The sequence below is a fragment of the Castor canadensis genome, chromosome 8, assembly GCF_047511655.1.
Source record: "Castor canadensis chromosome 8, mCasCan1.hap1v2, whole genome shotgun sequence".
NCBI lineage: Eukaryota > Metazoa > Chordata > Mammalia > Rodentia > Castoridae > Castor > Castor canadensis.
In genome coordinates, this window is record NC_133393.1 from 11,245,883 (window position 1) to 11,273,034 (window position 27,152).

A 27,152-nucleotide genomic window follows, 5' to 3' on the forward strand; every position below is an offset into this window, starting at 1 on the left:
AGCCGCCGGCTCGGCCCCTCCCCGGAGCCGCTTTGTCCCGGGTGACGGAGGCGGAGGTTGCGGGAGGAGCGGGCAGGAGGCAGCAACCCACCGCCCCAGCGGCCCCGAGAGCGGGAGGCGGGGCGCGCCGCGCACGGCCCCAAGCCCAGGCACGCGGACACCGCCCGCCCCCACGCGCTCGCACCGGCCGCCAGGTGAGCACGCAGCGCCGCGCCCGCAGCCGCCGGCCCCGCGGACCGCCCGAGCCGCCGCGCCTCCGCCTCCGCCTCCGCCTCCGCCTCCGCGGCGCATCGCGGACGCCCTGCAGGTCGGTTATGTAACCGTGCGGGCCCCGCTCGCCCCTGCACCCCGTCCCGCCTGGGCTGATCGCGGGGGGCTGGGGGACCGCGGCGGGGGGGGGGCAAGAGTGGCGGGGCTTGGGGGCTCGGCAGGGGCAGCAGGGGTGGGAGGTCGTCCCCTCGTGCCTCGGTCAGTCCCCAAGGGGCGGGTGGGGAAATGTCTCCCATAACCCCTCTAGGAGGCGCTTGTCTCACGGAGCCCCTTCCCCATTTCTAATGGCCCTAGGGTTCGCCTTCCCAGGGACAGCAGCAGGTGCATAGGTGGAGGACCGAGAATGACGCCTGCGATCCCCGGGATTGGGGCTTAGAGAGGGAGTTAGGGGAGACTGACCACGCAGAGAGCAAAGCAGGAAAGGGAGAAACTCCTTTCTTCCCAGGGCTTAACCGAATGCGCTGGGGACAGGGGAAGGTGCTTTGAGGCACAGCGGGCTGAGAATTGTCCTGCTTGGGATTAGCGGGTTTGGGTCATCTAAAAATAACTTCAAGTTTGAAAAGTGAAATGGACGGGAGCGCTGTGTGCTGGGTTCCTCCCGCCTGTGGGATGCTTTGCTCCAGAAGTCATTAGAGGGAACAGGCAATCTCAGCTGCCTGATCCCTGGCTGCCTCCCGATCTCGCTGGTTTCCAGGGTGCCTCGGTTTGACTTTTAGTTAATGATTTATTCGCCAAGGCACCGCTGGCTCTTTCTTGTCCCAGAATGGGTTATAGCCAAGTGCATGCTTTGACACTTTCCTGTTTTTCACATCGGGATAGAAATGGATGTCAATGGACATCTACTGCATCCACTACCAAAGCTAGTTTTTTTAAATCTTGTGTTAGTGAAAACGAACAAACAAAAAGTTTCTTGGGTCCTTTTAATTACACCGTTCCGTAATTTTTCACGAATGAAGATGAAAAGAAGCCACACCGTTCCACTGCTCACTTCTCGCTCTCTTCAGCCAGGATCCCACTTACCATAAAATGTGAGGCTTTAAGAAAGTGGGACATTTTTATAATGCAACCCAACTTTCATCGTTCTTAACTACACCAAGTTCAAAACGCAGAACAAGGGTATCACGGGCACAGGGTAGCACCTGCAGATATGCCCACTGGGTTGTGCATCCTGGGGATAACAGGGAGATGGACGTGCCCAGAAACTGGGAAGGATCAAGAAGCAGGTCAGCACGGACTGTAGAACAAGGCAGGGAGAGAACAGTTGGCTGCTTTTCAATATGCTCATTGATTTCCTTTAGCTTTAGAGCTATTATATTAAGTATGATCAGTCATTGAGTTCAATTAGCCTAAAATGTGAGCTGCACTTTGCTTTCAAATGCACTGCAAATGAAATCAGCATTTATTGAACACCTGCTACCTGAGTCTAGGCAATAGGATCCTCAACTAAAGTACAGGATTTCAGGAACTTTGGAAATTTCTAGTATGTACATGTCCTGAAGAATTCACCTAAGTCTTGTAGGACATAGCTCTCTCCAGTGATGAACATTTAGCAAACACAAGTAGGAACCTGAGGGCTTTCTCATTTGCAAGCACTCCTCACTCTCTTTTAAAAGCCACTTGCACCATCATCTTCAGCTAGTCATATATATTGCAGAAAGTAGCATTCTTTTATTGAGACCAACTTTGACAGTGGCCGAAGTCTTACTTTCCTATTCATTTTACTTTCTGTGCTATCCACTCAATTGATTCATCTGCTTTATTTGTTAAGTGCCTACTGTGTGCGTGCGAGGAGGGCCCTGTGCCAAGTGCTAAAAGAATGAGCCTCATGCTTCCTAGAAATCAGTCTAGCAGAAAAGAATGATAGATAAATGATAGTGATTCAGCATGGTGAGTGTTTAATGCAGATAAGAATAAGCCAAGAGAAGGAAGGGTGGAGGGATTCTAGAAGAGTTTGCAGAAGAGTACACATTTGGACTGGATCCTAATAGGTGGTTGGCGTTCTCTATAGAAGGTGCTAGGTATTCTGCACTGAAAGAACACACACACACACACACGCACACACACACACACACGCACAGAGAGAGAGTATGGAAAGGTCACATTCAAAGAACACCTAGGTATTCTCAGGTGAGCAGGTGGCAGGAGAGTTTCAGGGGTTACAGTGAGCCTGGGTTGTGATGCATATACTCTGCTAAAGAGGAGAAATGTAGCCTTTAGTGGGAGGAATGATGTAATCTAATTTATATTTTGCAAAAGTGACTTTGGAGGTGGTGAGAAGGTGGAGTTGCAAAGAATGAGCTCAGGTTTTAGATCTTTGGAGAGGCCCAGACCCCTCCTCCCCCCAAAAACAAGCCAAAAAACCACATAAAATGAAATGTGCATGTACCAGGTGGCATAGGAGAAAAGAGAAGAGAACTCTTTTCTCTCTCTCTCTCTCTCTCTCTCTCTCTCTCTAGTCGTAATGGGGTTTGAACTCAGGGCCTCACACTTGCTAGGCAGATGCTCTGCCACTTGAGCCACCCCATTAGCAGATACTTTCATTTTCAAAATTAATTTCTTCATTCCTGGCACTGACCTTTTACTAATCTTACTTACCTTTATTCCCGAGTCAAGGGTTTTCTTTGGATAAGAGGGAGTTGTTTCTGCCTTTACCTCCCGAAGTGAAAGTATTAACTCAGTTATATTATAGTAATAATACAATGATAATGATGTCTAACATTCATTCAGTGCTTGTTATATGCTGAGCCCAAAGAAGTTAGAATTGCATATGGATTATCACACTTGACCCTGCTGCTGAACCTAATGGCACTGTTATTGTTTTCAAATAATTGGCAGGAAAGTCAAGGCCAAGAGAGGGCACCTTGTCTAGGTCACATAATTTATGAGGTGCATCCAGTGTTGAAACCCAATATTCTCACCTACATTTCCAGTTACTAGCATGAATTCATAACATTGAAATAATTTCTTCTCCTGTATGTGGATATTTGTGGCTGATGCCATAAAAAAGAATTGATACTGAGTCAGAAGTCCTGGTGTTTTGACTGGGCTCTGAATCTGATAGGCTGTGTAACATTTTCAGGTTCATCCCCTGAATTATTTAAATTCTGTAAAATAGTGGGAGAAGTTGGCTAGGTATTCTTTAAGGACTCTCTTGTCTGTATGCTGAAGACCTACCATCCTATTTCAAATCCTATTAGAGACATTGATTTGGGTTAAGATCGTGCATTCTTGTCACTTTTAGAATCGGAATACTTTGAAGAGGAATAACTCAAATGGTGTCTTGTCCTTAGGGCTTGGTGTGAATTAGCCCATAGTGCAGAGGCAATGGGGATGCTTGTTGTAAGGTTGTTGTGAGGACTGAAGCAGGTAAAGATGTAAACTAGGCTCCACATAAAAGGTAGCCTCATTGAAGGTATGTAAGAAATGGGGCCCCATTCTCCTTAACATTCCAAGTTAACAGACATGTAAAGATAGAAGATAACCATATTTCTTTTTTCTCATTCATTTTTACTGGGGTGTATTTGTTATACATGGGGGATTCAATGTGACAGTATTTTACGTTGGCTAGATTGCCCTCAGCATCTCTCCCCTTAATTCCCACCCCCACACCACTTAAAGCAAGTACAAGAGATTTCATTATTCTATTTTGTATATGTATATGAACCCATCAGCCATATTCCCTCATCTTCATCTTCATACTCCCCCCCACACACAAGTACCCTCCTGCATGCTGTACCTATTTTACAGTTCTGTCTTTCGTTACTAATTTCTCAGTCCATGTTCAAAGGGGTTTCTTGATGTATTGCCACTATCAGTATACTTTACTTTGGCCCATTCAACCCCTTTCATTACTCTCCCTTACCCTTTCCTTCCCTGCCCCAGTTATTCAACATCTGTAAATTCATATCTCTGTATACTCTACCTGCACAGATGTAATGTGTTTTGAAATTGTTGATGCTGTATTGTTCTCTTTTCTTTTCCCTGCTCCCCAAGTTCCATAGAGTAGTTCCACTGTTACAAACATGTTCTACATATAAGTTTGTATGTTATCATGTTTGTTTTTGGGGTATATGTTTATCTTTTGGATCTGTCTTCCACATATGAGAGAAAATAGAGTGTAGCATGTTTCTGAAAACAAACTTTCCTATTTCATAATTTTGATAAGGGGTACTCCTTAGTTGAGTATCACCTATCTTAGAAAGAAGTATAATTTTGAAATGTAAAAACATATGTACATTAAAAACCTTTCAAAATATGAATCTCTCAAATATTTATTAATAAATTATCAGATAAACAGAAGCTTCAGCTTTCCACCACAGACAGTTTTGAGCCATTTTTTGCCAGCTTACAAGGAGGTAGAGTTGCTGTGAAGAAAAAGAATTCCCTCATCACCCTGGATTCCTCTCTCATGGCATAGGATGCAGAGGGGATGGAATTGCTTCCTTTTTCACGTGCACCTGTGCACATGTTCACACCGACTTCCTGAAGTTCTTTCTGTCTCTGACTATAAAATGTTTATTGTCCATGTGGTATTTTTGTGTGCTACCAACTGCTAGATATTATAGGTTAAATTAATTATTCTAGCTAATTAAACTTAACTGGAGCTGGTTTTTTTTAAACTAAATTGTGTGGCTGCGATTGGCACTTTCTAGCATTCTAGAAGTTAAAGAAATGCTTCTAAAAATAGCTCCAATTTCCTACAGTTCAGAATGCCCACAGAAATATTTTCTGTAGTAGGAAAGGAAAGGACTGTATTTTAAAATCTTATCCCATACTCAACTCTTTTTGAAACAGTGGATTAAACAGGGTTTCTAAGGTTTGGAATAACTGTATAAGAAGACATCTTAATGGTAGTTGTTGAACAAAAGAATTACATATTTCTTTGACTAGATACTAGTTGTTGTTACTGTTGCCTTAGTTCTTTGTGGGAATAACGGGTTTATTTCTTCATATGACTGAGGTGTGCCTGCTATTTTGAGGCCATGGGCCATGCCTCAGTTTTTCTCTTACAGTATTGGGAACAAAATATAAAAAGCATGGACTTGTCATGAAATGGCCAGGCTTCCAGTCCTTGTGCTGTCACTTCCCAGCCGTGTGACCTGGAGCTTCCCATTGACCTAAGAGTCACAGGAGCTAGCACTTTCTTAATGCTGTCCCTGTTTCAGACACTTTACTCAGAACTCCACATACATTTTCTCATTTAACCCTTACAACAGCTCCAGGGGATTGGTGTCATCACCATGTACAGATGGGCACGTCTTGAGGATGGGGGGAATGAGGCACTCTGTGCCAGGTCTCTGTGTTGTCAGCTGCATAATTTGGAAAATAACACTTGATCTCCCCGCCTTGCAGAGGTATAAGGGTGACATGCTGTGTGTCCATTAATGTGCACTAAAGAATGGAATGCTTTACACAGATGTTAATGATGATTGTCACAATAAGGACCTCTGAAGCAATCAGTAATAGCTGGCTCTGATATAGTACCATACCTGAGGAGAGGTCCACTGAATAAAACAGGCATTTGTGTAACATTTCTCTGTGGTAAATTGAAATGTTTTTAGGTAATAGTCACTCAGACTGAAATGATTAATATTGGTATTGACTTTATTTTCTTGGATTTTGTTTCAATGTCTGTAGACTTAATATCTTAAAATTTTTAATTTTTTTAAATTAACTTATACAAAATACAGTTATTTTTAAGTCTGAAAAAAAGAAAGAAAACTATTTCCTTGTTCTGTTTTATGGTACAAAGAACTTGTTTCTTTCGTGAGTAACTTAGTTTTTGTCACTACCATAAGTGGTTCAAGCTAGGCCAGGATGAGGCTGATATACTATGGAACTGGGTCTGACTGGTAAAGAAGGGAGGAGAAGTGATGTAGAGGAGAGGTAATGGCCAAAGGGTGTTTCGGTACAAACAGGCTGAAAGTCAAAGCCAAGGTTGAGGAAAGGATAGGTATGATGTAGACAGCAAGAAGGGGAAGTCACTACCAGGGTTTGTATCAAGTGTGAATGACATGGCGTTGACTCAGGAGGCTAGAAATATCACCCAGTCTCTGCTGAGGTCTACTCACTCAACAGGAAAACTAGGGACCCTCTGTCCTAATTTTTGTATTAGCACATTGTTGTACTGAAGGTACATTGTAACAGTTACAAAAGTGCTTACAATATATATTAGTTAGATACATCCCATCCAGCATTCTCCTTTATCCCTTCTGTCTTCCTTAGAATAATTTCAACAGGTCTCACTGTTCCATTTTCATAAGTACATAGTATTTCTACAACCACATATTCCCCTCCTTCACCCTTTTCTTTTGTCCTCCCCCCTTCACTAGTACCAACCAGTGACAAGACCTAGATTACATTCCTGGCCTTCATTTTTGAAAAAATATCTCATTTTTGTTTGAGATAGTTATACCTGGAGTTTTATTATGACATCTTCATGTATATATGTGTTATAGCCCAAATTGTTTCATCCCCTCCCTTTTTCTCCCTTTTATCTTAGTCTCCTTCTTGTGATGATTTCAACAGGTTTAAATATTCTGTATTTGTTCTTGTATAGAACGTACATCATCAACCTGTCATTTTTTTTTAATGGCTTCCTTTTCTTGGACATATGTGCTTCCAATAAAAACACGTGGCCTTTGTGTTTCTGATCCTGGCTTACTTTACTTAGCATGATGTCCTCCAATTGCATCTATTTACCTTCAGACCACACCGCGTCATTCTTCCTTATGGCCGAATAAAACTCTTTTGTGTATATATACCACATTTTCTTGATCCATTCATCAGTTGTAGGGCATCGACTTCTGTGAACAGTGCTATGATGAACATCGGTGTGCAGCTGTCTGTTGTTTCCTGACATTTTAAGTAGCTTTTCATGTAAGATCAAAAATCTGTTTGAACATTGTTTTTGGTCACAGTTTATTATTCCTATGTGTAATTTTACCATGATTCACTTACTCTCCCCCCCCCCCTTTTGTGGAGCATTCAGCTTACTCCCAATTATCAAACATATCAAAAATAATAATTTGATGAACATCTATAAGCACAATTTTTTCTGTACTTTGGATTATTTTCTTTGGTTAGATTCTTAAAGTGGAATTATTGGCTCAAATAGATGGACATTCGTAAGGCATTTCCTAAATACTGGCATTACCTTTTTTTTTTTTTTTTTAAGCTTTTCTAGAAGATTGTGCTAATGAACACATAGTACATGGGATTGCAGCTCTCACCTCTGTCCTGCTTGTAAGCACTCTTTTTGATGAAGATAAGGCTGGGTATTATTAGTGCTCTCCAGAGATATCCCCCACTCTGGAAATATTCAGGCCTGACATTTGGTAAAAGGAGGTTAGTCTTTCTTTGGGGAAGTTAAGGATGGTGGATGGGGATCTGACAAATTTCGCATACTTGATTATTTGGCTTTAGTGGAATAGCTTCTCTTCTGATGGTTGTTATCAACAGCCTGGCATATGGATGGATGCCTCAGACTGTGTGAGGCCTGACCTGTGACAGCTGTCTGCAGTCTATTGAGCTTCTAAGTCTGCCTTAAACTAAATAGCATAAAACGACCTCTGCTTCAATGAGAACTGGTTCATTGGCTTTTCTGGTTTCTCAGTTCAGCAAAACAGAGTTTTCAAATTCTGCAACATGTAATCAGCCAGTATGGGTGCTTGTTTATAATAGTTCTTCTGTTGCTTTAGTTGGTTTGACCTGCTTCCCTTCCACTGTTGAGGGCCTGTGGAATACTTCCACTAAAGGAGACACAATGCAGAGTACACCATTTTGAATAACTAAGTAGGATGACCAGCTGGCGTCTTCTTAAAAATCACTTAAATGTTCCTTATTTTAAAATTTTAATTTGGCCTAGTGCCAGTGGCTCACTTCTGTAATCCTAGCTACTTGGGAGGCAGAGATCAGGAGAAACACAGTTTGAAACCAGCCCAGGTAAATAGTTTGAGAGAACTTATATAGAAAAAAACCCATCACAAAAAAGGGCTGGTAAGATATAGGCCCTGAGTTCAAACCCCAGTACTGCAAAAACAAAAAAATTAATTTGATGACTAATGAACTTAGTTTTAACAAAAATAAGTCTCTGCATTCACAGGCTACTATATTAAGTATTTTGATCACATTGACCAATTTTTGCGGTAATAGCCAATTTGAATCATTTTTTACCCCATAAAATTGTCTTAAAGACAGTCTAAATTAATATAATTTATTTTTTATTTTGACTTCTGTATTTATCAAGCTTAAAGCCCAGTAACAGTATCTGGCCAAAAGAAATAAATAAAATGTCTGATTTATACTTCTCTTTTGAAGCTTAATAATTTGTCAAGAAAGAAATTATTCACTTGATTATAGGCATTAGCACATGCATTTTAAAATAAAGAATGGTAACCAGATAAATTAATGGGTAAGTCATACAAAATTTCATTTTTTCAGGAACAAAATCTTTTAACCTTGACAAGTGAAATGGAAAACACTAATTCATATGTTAATTTTTTGCCTTCTGTGGACATGAATGATATTCATTTCATCTTTTATGATGTCTAAACAGCATTTATAAAAATAAAAGATTAGATTTGGTCAGGAAAGATATTCAGCCACTGACATGTCCTAAAAGTGTTTATTCGTTATCCTTTATTTTCTTATTTCTTTGTCTCTTGGTGATTTCTGCTCCACACACAGCTGTTGTTTAGCATTAAACTTCAAAATTTGACAAGGTGACATTTCAGGGAAGCAGTGAATTGAAATATTTGCTGGGTCAGATTTTCAAAGGCTTGCCTTCTGACCTGTGTCTAAGTGCCACAGCACATGAAGATGCCACGGAAATTCTTGGCTTGCACCCTGAACACTGGTTTTGTTTCAACCTCCTGACATTATTTATCATAGGTAGGGAGAAGGAATTTCCTTCTCATTCTGTTTGCAATGCACTTGGAGGTCTAGTGTCTTTTGTTCTGGAAGGGTAGGAAGTCTTTCATAGCTCCCTCATGTGTGGGGCTGGAAAGGTCAGCCCCAGGAGGAGGTGAAATAGATATGGTCCTATGTCCACATTACCTTGACTAAAGCCCAGAACCTTCCTTCAGGCTGTGTGAAAACCATTCATATGATTAAAGTGGAAACTGGGGACATTTAGAAATTTAGAATGGTGCTGTTTGGGCTCAGTTATGTACAAGTGAAGTATTGCTTGCATAGGACATGGGATGATCCACAGCAGCTCTGGGGAAAACCAGGTGCATGGTTTTGCCTGCATGTCTCTCTGCTCCTTTATGCTTCTGGTTATACACCTATACAGCTACCAGGAAGCCACACAGTAACTTTTAAAAATCTTACACTAAGCATGACTGTACTTATCCCAAAGGCTTTTGTCTTGAGTGATAAGAACCAGACACACACCACACTTGCAGTTTCTTCTTACCTTCATTTCACACCTTTCTTAGCTCAATCTCTGTAGTGTCCAACACCCACTCCTGGTTATCATCTTAAAATTCAAACCAAGGTATGATACTAAGAGAAGCTTATTTTATCTGAACAAAATAACAGATGTACTCATGGATTTTCATGAAAAAACAATCCTAAGTATTTTTATGATAGTAAAAATTTCAAAGGCATGTCTTGTAGGAAAGAATATTCAAAGAATGATATTGATTAGAGACCTTTACCTAAGTGATATTCAGAGCCTATCTCCATATATCTGGGAGCCTGATATAGTCGATTTCCCAATGACCACAATGACATCCCTCCTCCTCTGTCTCCAATCAACCATGAATTATTCCACTCCTAGAAGCAAGGCTCCCAGATCATGGTAGAGTTCTGCCTCTGATCTGTTCAGTGATTTCCCTTTTGCTTCCACTCCCACTCTTCTTCTCACATCCTCATCTCAGTGGCTCTAATGCTTTGAAAAGTTAAAATAATGCTTCACCCCCCCAAGAATGGGAGAATAAAGATAAATATATAGATGTTCTCCCTCCTCCACAAAAGAGTATTGTTCAAAATATAAAAACTTAGCTGAAGGATAATTTTTAATAATAATAATAATAAACCTATTTGTCATTTGAGGTCAGTTGATGAACACCTAACCTTGGTTCATTGTCTAGTTTGGTGAGAGATCATCTGTAATTTCTTTAGGGCAAATGTTTTTTCTTGTTTTAATTATTCCTGTTTTTTTTACTATTGTTGTGCTGGGTGGAGGTACATTGTATGATTTACAAAGGTTCTTATGATGTATCAAATGTACCATACTTGAATTCACCCCCTCCACTGCTCTCTTTCCTCTCTATCCCCTCTACCCCAATTCCTGGAACAGTTTCAACAGGTATCATTTTTTCATTTAAATATATACGTGTAATTATTTCTGTTTTGATTAGGTCAGTCCTTTCAGTGATTTTTCCCAAAGTATCTATTAAATTATGCTTCTTCTGGCTTTTAAGATTTTACTGTTGAGATAACGCATTCAGCTTTTGCTTAAACAAACTTATCTTATGCCTCTTTCCTCATTCTCAGATAGGTATTTTTTTTAAAAGATGATATACTAATACCATCTTTTTCTTACGTCATAGGGTTTCTGTCAGGCATGTCTTCTGTCAGTCATGGAAGTATAAATGCTGCCAGATATATATATTTCTTTCCTGATTAACTTTTTTATGGTTACTTATTAGAGAACCCCAGGGGACCAATAGTAATAATTGAAACACAGCTGTTAGAGACCAGATATTATTTCTTCAACTTCCTATTCTAGTTAATAATAAACCATAAGTTGTTTATACATAAATCAAAAGTCTTTGTAATAAATAACAAGCTAAGAAGCAATTGCAGTACAATTTGCAGACATAGAGTGTAATAGAAATGCTAGATATAATAGTAATCAGAATGAAAAGCGTTTTACCAATAAGGACTATTCAGAGTACATTGCAACTGTATGCCATTTAAATTGTATGTGTCTCTGTCTCTTGAAATTCTAGTCTTCCTTCAATTCCATCTAATCCAGATTTCCTCAATCCCTGAGCCCCCAAAAGAGCTATAACTCTTTATCGAACCCATATTTATGGCACATCCATTATTTAGCATACATATTTCATTCAGTCACATATTCATTCATTCTTTTACCTCTACTATGTGCCAGATTTTATGTTAGCCACTAAGGTATGAAAGCCAGTAGGACATAATCCCTGCTGTAGTGAAATCAGAACCCAGTTAGTCTTCCTGCTTCTTCCTAGATTGCCAGCACTCTTCCTGGACTTAAGTACCCCTAGGCTGAAGACGGTGCCTACGCATTCATCCTTATGACCTTTGAAACACTCAACATAAGTTTGCAGATGCTGGGATCTCCGTCAATGGTAAAATGACTGCCCATTATAGTCACGCTAAATAATTCAGAGGCACAAAATTGAAGATATCAACACCTTCAAATGTCTTTAAAGCTTTTGTTCTCCTCACACAATTGTTAACTATAATAAAAATAACTCCATGAGATACGTTTGTCTACTTTTACTTTGTGTGTGTGTGAGAGAGAGTAGGCCTCTTCTTTCTAAAATATGACCTTGTACCACATTGCTGTTACATAACAAAGAATCAGATATGATTGATAGCAGTGTCTGAATTTCCTACAGGCAGACATATTAAAGGCTTCTTCTGTCTCAAACTCAAATTATTTTGAAGTGCTCCTGTTTTGGTAAGGCCAAAGCAGCCTTTTCTGTGGGATTTGGATATAAAGCAACTGAGCAGGGATAGCTGTGGATTTTTACTGAGCACCAACCAAGCACTTGGTGCTGAACTAAGTACTTTGCACATGTACCATGGACAGTCCCCTCAAGGATTTTAGGAGTCACATTCTGTTTTTATTCTGATGCTATTTAGATGAGGAGACTGAGGTCCAGGGAGTTGAGTAATTTGCATATAGCTTTCCAGGTAATAAATCGGAGTCAGGACCCACCTAGTGCTTCTTGCCAAACTGGGACTTATAGAGGTATTCATGGGGGAGAGAAGTAGGATTTCTATTTGATAACTTTTGCATTTTATAGCTTTGTATTCCAGTGAGAATCTAAAATAATATCAGCATGTTCTGGATCATCTAGATGACCTTCTTATTAATAAACAATATTAGCACATGATTTGGGTGCCATTGCTTTTCTAGTTCCTGTGGGCTGGTGGAATGAGTGCTTGACTTACATAAAAGGTCATGCGACTGCATGGTACACTGATGCATGCAGTCATTAGGTTTGCTATGAATGAACAAATTTGGGAAGAGTGTTGATAGGAATGGTTGATCGGACCAAGTGGATGAAAAGATAACTCTGAGCTTCGGGACACCTACACTACAGTTTTCAGTGTCAGAGGCAAAATGAGAATAGAGGGTAACTTTTAGTAAAACATCACCATCTATTAAGTCAGTGTTGTAAATTTGAATTGAGTTGGAGTTTGATGATTTTAAAGGACCTATAAGAACTTAGTTTTATGTTTGTGCTTATTTTATTATCCTTAAAATAAAAAGCATTTGTCAAGCAGGTGTAGTAGAGCACACCTGTAATTCCAGCACTTGAAAGTTTGAGGCAGAAGGATGTCAAGTTTGAGCCTGAGCTACAGGTTGAGACCCTGTTTCAAAAAATATATATAACAAACAAACCAAGAAAAATTTCAAAACTATAAGGAGCCCAGTATAACTTTTCCCTAAAAAAGTAATCTGTTTATTTTTCAAGTTTGAGGATACTGAATTATTCTATACTACCTAGTGAAAAGCTTCCACTCAAAACCAAATTCTCTACATCCCCCAGGGATGACCTGCCCACTTTAAGTCTTTCTTGAGAGATAAGTCCTTCCTACCTCCTTTGAGCTTGTAAATATTATCTGGGAAGGCTCAGGTCTGATCTTGAGTGGACCTCTCATTGCTGTGGTTTGCTAATGTACTTCTCACTGGCCTTGTCAATCAAGGTGCTTTTAGATTCTTTGTCACTCTTTTCTCTGATTCTGATAACCAACAATTGTGTATACACAACACCCATGGCATGTAATCATTTTCCCACTACCACTGTAAAGATTTGTAAATGTGGGGTAGGAAATGGTACCAGCCCCACCTAGGCAGAGAAGATAATGACACTGTATCAGTATTTAAAAGGCGTTTGGTGTAAAGGTCTCTGAGTCTATCCAAAATGATTGCATTAGTTTCTCTTCTGAGTAAAGAAAAGGCAGCCCTGTTACATGCAGGCTTCCAGAAAGGAAGGAATATCTGAGAGTATATTTGTCCTCTGCTCTTTGGTATTGCTTATGGTTAGAAGCCTGTGGAGTCCCAGAACAGAGGACATTGAGGGCTGGAGGAAAGAGAGAAAGGCTAATTTTATAGCACTTGGGCTATAGGAACTAGAAGCAGAGGGTTGGAGGATGGCAAGGAAAGGCTGGATTAAGAGGAATGTCAACCTTGGGTAATTTAGGGTCATCCTGTAAAAGAGGAGACATTTTTTTCTCTTACCTATAATTTTAATTAAGTTCCTTTATTTTAATAAAATATGTAGAGAAGTGTGTGGCACCACAAGTCCTTAATAAGTTTGTTTGCTGTCTGTTTTCTTTATCATTATTCCCCCAACAGTCTGCAAAGGGCGGAGAGAATACTGCAGGTGCTAAGAGTGAGGCATCTCCAGATCTGGGCACAGTGCTAGGTAGGCAGTGATTTCCCCAGGAGAGTATGGGCCTTCCCTTATCAACCTTTGGCTTCAGTTTACTCTGTGCACCATTAAGGGGATCTGTCAGCTCTTTCATCCTTTGTATGTTCAGTCTCGGCAGCAGATGGTTTATGACATGTTTAGTCATAACATGTTAGGATACATGAAAAATCATCATTTTTTAATGCTCATCTTTAAATCTAGGTCTATCCTTAGGCAAGAGCTATGAGAATTCTTTCTTTTGTCACCACTAATGATACTAGGATTCAGAGGCTTTTCACGACATCCTTAGGAAGAACTTGAACCACAAGCTCATCAGACATTTCCACTTGTGGAATCTAGACCTAAAATGATGATGATGATGATAATAATAATAATAATGGAACATGAATGTAGATAAGGGGCTGTCAGGGTGGGGGGGACCAGTGCAAGTAGAATACTGAGGGATGAAGAGGATTGGAGTACATTACATACATACATACATACATACATATATATATATATACATATATATATATATATGATGTATACGTATATACTTATATGTATGTATGTGAAGACAGCATAATCAGACACACCAAACACTGTTTGAACACAGGGGAAGGAAGGAGGAGTGTGCAAGAATATGATGGAGGGGGTGAACTTGTTAAAAGTACACTGTACACAGCTATGGAATTATCAAAATGAAACTCCTCATGTTATTATTGTATGATAATTCCAAAAAATTTTTAAAATTCCATATACTTAGTGTCAGCCATTTTTTTGGTAGGAGCTGTACTGTTGCTTTAACCGCATCACCTCCTGCATTTACCTTCCAAAGGTGGCAAAACGGATAGGTCTTTCATTCTTGCCAGGTCATCACCTAACTAAAGGCAGAAAAAAATAGTACTGATTGTGTAGGAATTATTAACTTTATTTGTATACTTTGTTATACTTCTGAGTTGTCTGACACATTTCTGGGGAGTAGATAATATTTGTATCAATAAATATAGCTCCCAACTTTCAGAGAGTCAAACAGCCTTTCTGTTCTCCACAGGAAGTGGAAGCAAAAGTCCTCATCAAATGCTAGAGATTATGGCATTTCTTCCACTCTGCCTTCATGTAATTACAGAAACCAATCTGAGTGGAGAGAGAGAAGATTATAGTGAAATAAGTTTCAAGTTGAAATAGCTAAAGTTGAAGTGACTAAGGAATGTCAGAATGACAGTTGCTTGGTTTATTCAGAGAGCAGTGGAGTAGTGAAATCATTTTCCACTTCCCTCCCAATTCATGGACACTGGAGAAGTGACAGGAGGAACACTTGTTCTCCCTGCAACCTGCTTACTTTTCCTGTCCACAAGAACCACATCCCTCCCCAGTCCCCACTGCAATGAGCATAACATTCAGTATCTACCTCAAGTTACAAATAAAACCACTGTTCTGTGTTGTCGAGAAATTGGCCAGCCCTAGCAAAGCACAGCTTTCAACTACTGGGAGCTTACTCAAGTGGCCATTTCTTAGGTATTGTTTTTTTTAGACAGGGTCTCTTTATGGACTTCAAGCTGACCTTGAACGTGAGATCCTTCTGCCTCTGCTTCCTGAGTGCTGGGATTACATGTGTGAGCCACCACTCCTGGCTTCTCAAATGGCCATTTCTTGAAAACAGCAGAGATTCTTTGATAACCTTCCATCCATGCTTACTCTTGGCTGCTGCTGTAGAAGTAGTGGAAGGCAGCATGCAGTTAGAAGATTCTCTCTTAACCAACAGTGATAGAATCCTAAGAGAGAGTCCTCTGTCAGGTTCAGAAGGACCTTACCTCCAACCTGGTTTCCAAATGACCAAGGTATACAGATGGTTGGTTATCAGCTTGTCCTAGCTTGTAGGTGCTAGGGGCCATGTTCATTCCATGGTCAAAGGGAACCTCCTCCATGTTAGGGCAGGGACTAAAGCAGAGGTAAAAGAAAAACGAGAACTAAACTGCTGGGGATTAATGATGTGAGGTGCCAGAAAAGAAATTCTGAGGTCAAGAGCAGCTCTGCTCCTGAAAGCATGCCTTGAAATGACTCAACCCAGATGACACAATACTTATCAGGACTTTTTGAGGAGTTTTTGAATATAGATAGTCTCAAGGAAAAGTAGAGCCTATATAATGTACTGGGTTGCTAAACTATGATGTTAGGCAGGTAAGGCATACAAAATATGTTTTCAGTTCGTAACATTTTCAGCTTATGATTGGTTTATCATGACATAACTTCATCATAAGCCAAGGAACATCTGATTGCTTTAACAAACAGCCTCAACAAAACAAAGGACTTCCAGATGTTTACCTTGATCATGAAGAAACATTTTTATGGCTTCTAAGAGGTTCTTAAATAGAAAAATAGGAAACAATTTAAACCAATATTTGTCAAAATTGAACCATATTACAAAGTATCTCAACAAATCCTTGGAAATTCCCAAGAACGACTAAATGAACTCCCTCGTTTACGAGTATAAAAAGTGAGAATTGAAATAATACGACGGATAGTGTTCACCTATAGAAAAATCAACCTTAAAACATTGTATCTATTTTATAAATTCATCCTCATTCCTTTCATGAGGGATTATGTAAAGAATGCCTTCAATGAATAAAATTACAGAAGAAAATGGCCTAATTTTCATGGATATTTATGATAAACTATTCAAAACTGAGTGGCTACCAAAAGTTTTACATTAGCCACTGACATGTGTCAGTGATAGTCAAAAACTGGCTGAGCATAATGTCCCAGAACTGCCGTTGATATGTTTTTGTGCTGTCCTTATTCATATTTAGCTCCTGGTGGTGGATTATTGATGATTTGTGTATTATAATTTATCATCAAAAAGTGAAAGAAACAATAGCCTAGGCAGCCAGTTAAACAATTCAGTTCACTAGATATTTATTGAGTACCTATTGTATGCTGGGTATGGAAATACATAGACGTGTGGATGTGTGTGTGAGAAGGGGGAAGGAGGGAAGGAAGGGGGGTAATCCTTGGCACCGAGTAGCTAAAGAGTGGGGATATGATTAATTGAACATCATAGAGAATTAGTGTTTCCTAAGATACTGAATATACAAAATAAAGGGGAGAAAAGATTGGAATGCTTTAGAATTTGCAAATTAATGGGAGAATACGTAAATGTACAAGTGCATTTCAACATGATTTGTAGAAACAGACAAGCGTGTATACATATTATTCAAATAATGACACATGATTCCTCATAGATCAAAGCTGTGTAGCCCAGAAAAAATACATTGTCACTTTAATAAAGAGAATGATCATCTGGAGAATGAGATTTGCAGTTGAAGTTAGATGTGTGGAACTAGCCCTGAGTGAGTCCTATGAAGATTTTTTTCTCTCACTGACCTATGAAGGGCCACTCTAAGTATCTCTGCTCTGAGTCTAAATCCATGTATTTTTTATCATATTATTATTGTACTGGAGGTACACTGTGACATTTACAGAAGTTCTTATGATAGATCATAGTTTAACTCACCTCATTCTCCTTTATGTCCCCTCTAAATCCACATATCTTATTACTTCAGAAGAGGCCCAGTGTTCTGGTACCCTTCTTCTCAGATTACTTGGCTTAACTCAATTGGTATGTCCTCTTGAGTTTCTTATTCTTTCAAGATTTATGTGTACTGAAGTGGAATAGGGCCCATGGTGAGCTTTGATCCTCCCATTCATTCAAAGTTCTAGTGACCTTGTACCAAGTATAATGCTGATTTCTAGAAGAGATACAATGTGAACTAAATGCTGTGAACAAGCCCAGCATTTGCATAGTTTGCTGGGAAGAGAGGCAACTAAACACTGACAGTATAGCAAGGTAAAGGTTATGAGGGGAAAAATAACAGCATAATGGGGGAATTTATCTTGAAGTTAAACATCTTCAGTGTCTTCTCCATTGCCAGTTCAGCACATAGAAATAGGGTGGAGAAAGTCACAGAGATTTGACAGGGATTAAGTTAACACAAGCACTACAAAGGGCCTATTGCTTGACTTTGTCAGTCTTGGTTGGGTACTGAAAATATAGCTATATGTTACAGAACATGGCTGTTCTTAAAAGAACTCCCAATATATCCATCTTTAAAATATGCATGTATGCATTTTTTGTCATGAGACAATCTACAGTCTAGTAAATTTGGATTTCTATTATATTGTTTAGAATATGGGATGTATTTTCCTAGGAAACCTCATAAATTATGACGAGGCCCTGAGTTTAGCCCAAAAACCTGTTATATACACAATGTGCTTGTTGTAAAGTAATGGATTCTTGATTTGAGACATTTAAAAAACTACATTGCTGTGGGAAATGTTAAGAATTCCAGTTGGAATACAAGCAAGGTAACTTTTTCCTCTTTATCCACGGAGTGGGTTTCTTTTTCCCCACTCCCTTCTTTACTAAGAAATGTGGAGAAAAATTCCAGCTGTATCAGGTCCCTGGGTCATGAGATAAGTGCTCTAGTGGATGTAGGAGCTAGCAGGTAGTAAGAGGGGCCTGTGTGTGAGTGTGAGTGTGTGCGTGTGTCTGCACATGCACACCTATCTTGTTGATTATTGATGGGACTGTCAGTGCTACTTAAGAGGTTTACTCATATCATTTCATTGAATCTTAAAACATCCCTCATGAGACAGTACCATTATTATTTTTTTAAGTGCTGGTGTATTCTGAGACTCTGACCTTGGGCTTTCTTTCCCAGCGAGTGCACTCATGCAACCTCATGGCTTTTGATTATCAACTATGCTATCCTATTCTTCCCTGAACTCTGGACCCAGACCAACTGCTCATCATCTAGATGTATATTAGAAGTCTTCAAGTTAACATCTCCTAAACTGAACTTCTTATTTTTATCCCCCAAAACTTGCTTCTCCCATGGACATCCCCATCACAGTAAATGGGAGCTTGTACTTCTAGGTACTCAGGCTAAAACTTTGGCATTACTTTTGGCATTACGCTTCTCCTACTTCTTATCCAACCCATCAGAAAACACTGTTGTATATTAATACCCAGACTCCCACTGCTTCTCACTATTTCTTCTGCTACCTCCATGGCCTGGATTACTGCAGTAGTTTCTTAAAAGATCTCCTTCTTCCATCCTTGTTCCAATGGTCTGTTCTCCAAAGAGTAACCAAATAAGCCATGAAATTCCTCTGTTCAGAGTTTTCCAGTACCTTCCATCTCAAAGTAAAACCAAAGTACTCTCCACAGCCTGTGGGGCTCTACAGATCCTGGCTTTATTCCTTTCCTCAGATACTTTTCTTACAACTCTTGCTTCCTCATCATCTGCTTCCTATCGATCCTATTATTGATCACAGACACATTTTTGACCACCCCTGTATAAAATATATAAAATGGCAAATGCCCTAGATTGCACACACACCCAGGTAGGTAGTATCTAAAGGTATCTGTGCCTCTGTTTGAGAAGTGAATAGAGATGAATTCTCCAGGAGGAAAGTGAATGAAGACTGAGACCTGCCAAAAACAGATTTCCTCTCCACCCCTGAGATAAGGGCAGACCATGTTTAGGTGCTCAAATAGACCTTCATTCCTTTCCCCTAGTATAATGAACTTCTCAAATCATCTATTTTACCCTCACAACACTTTTAAGTGTCCCATACTTAGTATTTGAGTTAATTATATACTATAAATGTATAAATAAAATAATGTACAAATAATGTATAAATAAATAAAGATATATAAGGAGAAAAATAATGGAACCAGTTTTAAGAAATGTAAAACAATGAGAAAGTAAGTGAACTAGTGGAGAGAGGGTAAATAGAAAACTTTCATAATTTATATAATAAACATTTTTGAGCATCTGTTATGTTTCAGACACTATCACTGGAAAGGTAGAACTATAGGTAACTATAGTAGTCCTTGAAGAAGACAAACTAGTGTGAAATAATATTTCTTATCCTTCATACCATTCCATTTCTGGCACTGAATCAGGTTTTAGGAATCCAGTGGTGAACACAGATTTCTGACATCTTAATAAGGAGCTTCAATTTTCTTGGTTGTTTTTTCAGTTAAATATGTGGGATGGTTTCAGGACTGATTAGAGGACCATGGAGGCAAAGAATAAAGGGGCCTTCATGTCTCTGCCAGTGTCATGGTGGCATTCGTGGTGGGCGGGCATTCCACACTTCTAGGTGCATTTGTCAAGAGGGCTGCAAAACTGAAGCCAGAGTCTTGATTATCATGGCATCCACCTTGATGGTTTCCGCCATGATGGTGTCCACCTTGATGGTTCTTTAAAGTTACAATTTGTCTTCATTCATTTGTGCTGTTATAACAAAACACTTAAGACTGGGTGATTTTTAAAGTACAAAAAATTATTTTCTCACACTTCTGGAAACTGGAAAGTTCAAGATCAAGATACTGGCAAGTTCATTTGTCTGGAGGGAGTTGTTCTTTGCTTCCAAGAAGCTGCCATATTACTATATGTTCCAGAAGTGGGGAATGCTGTGTTCTCTCATGGCAGAAGGTAGAAAGGCAAGTGAGCCTAATGCTATTTGATACCTCTTTTATAAGGATCTTCATCCTGTTCGTGGGGGGAGAAGCCCTTATGATCTCATCATCTCTTAAAGGCCCCACTCATTAGTACTATCACATTGGCCTTAAATTTCAACACCTGAGTTTTGGAGGGAACATATGCACAGGTATTCCATTTGTTCCTTTAGCAAGTACAAAGATAATATACTTTCTCTTCTCACCTCAATTCTAACACCATCTTTGGTATAATTTAGTGTAGAGGCCAGAATGTTTAAGTTACCAGTTCTCGAGAGTGGATTAGTGACAAATCTCACTTGGCTATGCCAACTTGTTTCCTCCACCAGCCCAGCCTCTTTTCTACAACCACTGTGATGATTAGTTAATCTCTAAGTTTGATTTGACCAAGAAACACCTAGATTATTAGTAAAGTACACCACTGGATGTATATATGAGCCGGTTTCTGGAGACAATTAGATCTTGAGGGCTCTGACCTAATTGATGGATTAATCCCTTGATGGATTTATATGATGGCATTATTGGAAAGTGGCCTTAGGTAGGAGGTAGGGTATAGCTTGAGGAAATACGTTACTAGGAGATATGTCACTGGGGGCTATGTCTAGCGCTGGCCACTTCCTATACTCCCTTTCTCTGCTTCCTGTCTGCCATGAAATGAACTGCTGTGCTCTGCCATGTCCTTCCTGCTATGATGGAATAATGCAAGTGTGAGCTAAAATAATTTTTTCCTTCTTTAAGTTGTTTTTCCTTAGGTATTTGATCACGAAGACACAAAAGCCTAACACAACCTCCAGACATCTTTCCCAGAAACCTTACTATCAAAGCAGATCCCAACCTCTCTGAGCCCTGGCCTAACCACCAGTTGCTAGAGGTAATGAAAATTGTGGTGGTCCAATTGCAGCAGGCCAGAGAGGACTTTAACAGAGGTTTTGGTGTTTTTTTCTAAGCTAAAATCTGGGTCAGCTCTTTCTTGTAAACAACACATGGCACCAGAAGTAGAGGACTAATTATGGATCATTCTGAACTGTGAATGTTGGACAATGGAGAGAGAAAACTGGAAGTCATTTATGCAACTGCCCAGCCTATGTCAGTTTCTCAACTGGGGCCCTTGAGCAGGAATGGTAGACCAACTCTGTTGAAACAAGAGAAGATGTGTTCTGGTTTGCAATTCAGAACATCAATCAGGATTTGCTTCTGTAGCAACCTGAAGGATATTATGAATATAGACTTGAAAGAGAGAGATGATAGAAAACATCTTCAACCAAAGGGTATAAAATGGAAGAAAGGGGGTTGGGGTAGAGTATAGGTGGTAGAGCATCTGCCTGGCAAGCACAAGGCTCTGAGTTCAAACTGCAGTACTGCCAAAAATAAAAAGAAAGGATTTTAAAAGTGACCTAAATCAGCCCAGGGCAGTGACTTATTTCAGGTAGCCAGTGTGCTAGTAGTGGAAGTTAAGGAAGAGAGGATGAAACCACTCAAGCTTTTCAATTTAACACAGCATGAGACAATGATAATCTGTGACTCAGGACATTACTGTATTGCGAAAGTGGTAATCAGAGATGAGCTAGGCTCTGGGACATCTATTAGGAAAGAGGTGGGGAGGAGGAAGGAGAGGGAGATGGGAAGAGAGCAAACCCGCTGGGTAGAATCTGGCAGTGTTATATTCCATTTGTCTTGCTAGCACCAAAGACTAGAAACCCTGCTGGGTGCCAGCAACTACAGAAAGAAGCAAGAATGCTCAGCATATGGGAGGAAATGTAAAAACGTCAATAAGTGGCTTTGCTTTGCCAAGTGTTGTAAATAACAACACATGTGCAGACAGGAGGGCAGAGAGGAAGAACCGGGCAGCCCTCCCAGTGGGGGAGTATGCCTAGCTGCTGGTAGTAGGGCCACAGGAAGGGTCAGCACTTTCCTCTGAAGTCCCTTGGAGCCACTGTTAAGCCCTGCCTGCATGTTTATCTAAGTTGGAAAATGTTACTTCAAGAAAGAGAATGTTAGGTAAAACTGTAAGCCTGAAACAGGCAATTTTTGTTAGGAAGGTAAGTACTTCAGGGCACGTTTTTGGTTGAAGATGAGCAGATAAATAGGATAATAGGATAGTGGTCCTTATTCTTGGTCAGCAGCAGGTAGAACCTAACAAAATACACTTTCTTGGGAAGTACATTTACCACAGAACAGGTAAGTCGTCAGAGGTAAAATTGACCATCAGAAGAATATGTGCAAGCAAGTTTTTATGGTTTGGATCTTAAATGTTCCCCAATAGCTGTGAGTTCAAGCCTTGGTAGTAGATAGCCCGTGGTGCTGTTGGGATGAAACAGAACCTTTAGAAAGACCTCGTGCATTTTCTTGAAGGGGTCATTGGGATCCTTGCCCCTTCTTCCCTCTCTCTGCTGCTTGGCTGTCATGAGGTGAGCAGCTTTGTTCCACTGCACACTCATTGCCATGTTGTTTGGTCTCACCACAGACTCAAAGGGACAGGGCCAGGTGAACTTGCACTGAAACCTCAGAAAAATATAAATTTTTCCCCCTTTTAAATTGTTTGTCCCAGGTATATTATCACAGGGCTGGAAATCTGACTAACACACTAGTGATTATAGCAAATGCTGAAAGCTCATGAGAGGTTATAGCTGCTGGACTCTGGGCTAACTTCTTTATCAGGGTTATCTCATTGGATTCCTCAGTGGTCCACAACTGTGGAAGCTGAGGGGTAGTGATTGGAACTAAATTGCCTAAAACCACAAAATGAGATTGTGGAAGGTTTAGCCCTAGACTCCAAGCCAGCTGCTACTATCAGCCCATCTCCTCCCACTTGACAATCAACAATGGATGAAGAGCTGGAATTTGATTTTGCATCTGCCTGACTGCCAAGCTCTTGCATTTCTCACTGTGGAAGCACACTCTCTCCTAAAAAGCTGCAAAGTAGAGTTCCTACAGAAAATTTTGAGAATTTTGGGTCAGGCGAGAATGCTAAGGTATGTAGTTTTAATCCACCATAAAGCACTATAAGGCAGGCATTCCTTTTATCCGTACTTGAGATTAAGTATTGCCCAAGGCCACACTACTAGCAAATTTGAGGCCCAAGAATCAAATTCAGAACTCCTTAAATTCCATTCAATTCAAGAAATGCCGAAGTTTATCTTCCAAGTAGCATGTCCTGTTGAGTAGCTACAGGGATACTATTGGTAGGTAAGACATGGCTCCTGCCTGCAACACTGAGTGTAAGACAGGTGCAAAAAGTGGTAAAATGAAGTGTCCTGCTGGACTTGGGGTAGGGTATGAAGGCAGTGACTAACCCCAGTTGATAGGTGGGAAATGGCAGAACAAGACTCGGACTTGAGGCAAACCTAGATAAGGTGGGCAAGGCTGCACAGCTTTCTCTTAAGTTTGATCTCTAATTTTGAAAACAAAGTAAGTATTCAATGATTGCTTGCTTGCTGCTGCTATGTTGATCTTACTATCAACACAGTTGGAACTCTGTGCTGAGACCAAGGTGGTGCTATGATTCTTAGCACTGGCCAGGCGGTGGATGTGTCATCTTGTGGCTGTTGTTGGGCTGAGGAACTTTTTAAATTTAATTTGGTAGATCCTAGGGAGTTATAGAAGATTTTCAATGTGAAAGTGACATGAACACATAGCTGGATCGGAGGGGAGAAATCAACATACTAACCAGGGATATTTCTTTCTTCCTCTTTCCTTTCTTCCTTATCTTCAAGCTATTCATTATCTACCAGTCTCATCAGAGAGAGTGTTACCTGCCTCCTTATCTTTCTGATGAGTTCTGACCAGCTCTCCACCCTCCCCAGGCAGTCTTCTAGTTGCTGCTGCTGTTTTACTGGCTTTCTTGGCTCCATTTTCTTCAAAACTGTAGTGTCTCTCGCTCCTGCTTTTTGTTTTTTTCATTCACTCTATTGTCTCTCTCCCCAGTACTCCATGCCCTGTCTTAAAGCAGAAGGTGAAAGATGACAAGATGAATCTTACTTTGGCTACCATAGCAACCTTCAGCTGCTTTGCTGTTCACTTTTGAAGTGTCTTCCTCCTGTGAGAACTTAGTTTGCATATAAGCACTGGCTCATCCAGAGGCTTTGGGCATTCTGTAAGCTTCCTCTAAGCAATAAGGAAAGAATGGTCCTCTGCCTTCAGGTAGAGGACCAAAACACATTTCCCACAGTGACACAGGCTTTCTCTCTTTCCTACAGAGCCAAGCGATCTCTTTTCACTGTTTTGTTCCTAAGAAAAATGTGTTCAGAGATGGTGAATCTTCAATTATATTATACAGGCCCTCATTAGAACTGTCGATTTACAAATGACAGCTTTATATCTTTAAAATTTTAAAGTTCAATTGAAATTAACTTATGAAATTCCTAGACTTTTACCCATTCATGATTTAGACTGGACTTGACATTTTCATTAGGTCTTTCAGAGAGTGCCTCTTCCCCCACCATATCTCCCTTCCCTTCTGGTTTCCAGATGGGTTTGATCAATTGGAGGTCTATGCAAGAGACCAAGGCGAGGATATTAATTCCTCTGGGACCCTTTTTGTGGTGCTGTGAGGATTACTACTTTCCTCAATGAAAGACCTGTGGGGGCCCTCAGTACACAACCCTCTGTTGTCTGATCTCTCCAGATTCTCTGTGTTCTCATCTTTCCAACTCTAGGGAGAGTGATGACTCAGGGTTTTTTGCTATGTCTTGTGGCTCCCCTATACCCTCCCCACACCTTGGTAACAGTTCCTTTGTGAAACTTTTCAAATCCAGTTTGAGCATGCTATCTGTTTCTGCTGGGGTCTTGGCCATATTTCTTCTGTTTAGGGGGAGTGTTTCAGTATTGCTTGATTTCTTTAATAAATTTATAGTTTATTATTGGTTATTTGTTATAGAAACAAATTTGTCTCTTTTTTAAGAATAATTCTAGTCAGACCAAGTGGCACATGCCTGTAATTCCAACACTCAGGAAGTTGATACACGAAGATCACAAATTCAAGACCAATCTGGGCTACTGTCACAAAAGAAAAATGGGCAAACAAAAGGAAATTCATTAAAGATGGTGTAGACTCCATCTGATTTCTCTTGCAATAAAATCTGTTTGAAACACATTTCTTAATGGTGTCAGTTAGGTGTCCTCTCTGTTCCTTCTGGTCCTGGGTAGATTTGAGGTCTTCCTTCCTTTTTTTATGTCCATTGGAAGAAAATACAGATCTGCATGGAGGCAATTGGCATTAAAACCCTATAACTGTAAAGACATTAAGGGCAAATTGGTAAAGCCCATAGAATCCAGTGCAAAGGAGATGATGGGAATGGTTGGTTTTGTTTATATACTTCATAAAAATTCATAATATACTGCTTCCTTGGGGAGTTGAATTAATTAAATTATGGTCCTGTGGGAGCTTGAGGTAGAACAGTAGCTCCAGAAGGTGTCCTGAAGGGAGCCATGAATAAGGAATGTGAATAATTTCCTTTGAAAACCATGAGTTGAAAACTAAATGTTCCTGACTCTTTCAAGACAGACCCCAAATGGATCAAGAATAGCATGAGCTTCACACAGCTCAGCAGGTGTGAAAATTCTGCAGCAGAATTAAATAGGTTCCATTGTATTTCAGAAAGAACTCTAAAGGGTTTCTTTGGAGCATGGCCTAAGAATATCATGTCTCTTCTTTGTATCTCAGGATGGCTAGTATGGCTTGTTGCTATAATATTATACTTCACTCTGTCTGTAAGATGGATGAAAAAAATAAGCAAAAGTTCTATCTTATCCCTAAGAAAATCTAGACATTAAAATATCAAAAGGACATTCAAAAAGGCCATACTTATGAGTCTGGTCCAAAATTGAATGGTAAAGCTATGATTTGAATATAAAATTATCATTATTTATATAAAATTTTTCATCTAATGAGACGATTTTGTCCCACATATCATCACAGAATTTAAAACTTTAGCCACTTTAAATTCAGTTTTAAAACCAATGGGATTTTAAATACTACAAAACTTTGTTTAGGAATTTATTTGTTAAAAATTTGAAACAGACTAACCTTATCTTCAACTTAAAAATAGCTGTCAGCATTTGTTATCTAGAACTCATTAAAACAACATTGCAGTCCCAGTTTTATTACTATTCAAGATGACATTGTCATCTTTAAGTTCTTCTAAACTAATGAATCTCCCACAGTCCATTTACTTGCTTTTAAATTATCACTGAATTTGAAGTCAGAATGTAATCATTAATCATTTCCATTGATCCTTCTTTCTTTGCCCTCCTCATCTTTCCATTATACAAAAATTGAGGCACATATTTTTCTTATTGCTCTTATTTCAAAACTTTTATATTATTCAAAATTTAAAAAGCAAATGAATTGAATCTTCCAAATTTTTGTCTAAAATAAATTCTGGCCAGGTGTAGAGTTTATTCCTGTAATCTATTGGGGAGGTGGAGACAAAACAATCAAGCCCTGAGTTCAATCTCCAGTACTGAAAAATAAATATTTAAACTAAAATTGCTTTTTTGTATGCCTTGCTCATTTTTTTCCTTTTAAAGATCACTTTTTCCTATTAAAAAATTTGTAGCTGGTCACCAGTGGCTCACACCTGTGATCCTACACACATTGGAGGCTGAGATTGGGGGGATCACAGTTTCAGCCCAGCACTGGCCAAAAGGTTTGAGACCCTATCTAGATGGAAAAAAGCTGGGTGTGGTGGTGCATGCCTGTTATCCCTGAGATGTTGGGA

General features: G+C 39.8%; 1 protein-coding gene across 1 annotated transcript in view; it reads left to right on the forward strand.

The window, feature by feature from the left end:
- Window positions 1–212: 212 nt before the first annotated feature.
- Window positions 213–27,152, forward strand: part of Rcan2 (regulator of calcineurin 2) — a 228,614-nt gene continuing 201,674 nt past the window's right edge. The window contains exon 1 of the mRNA XM_020182552.2: window positions 213–307. The gene's annotated coding sequence lies outside the window, so the exon portion shown is untranslated. The remainder of the gene's footprint in view (window positions 308–27,152) is intronic.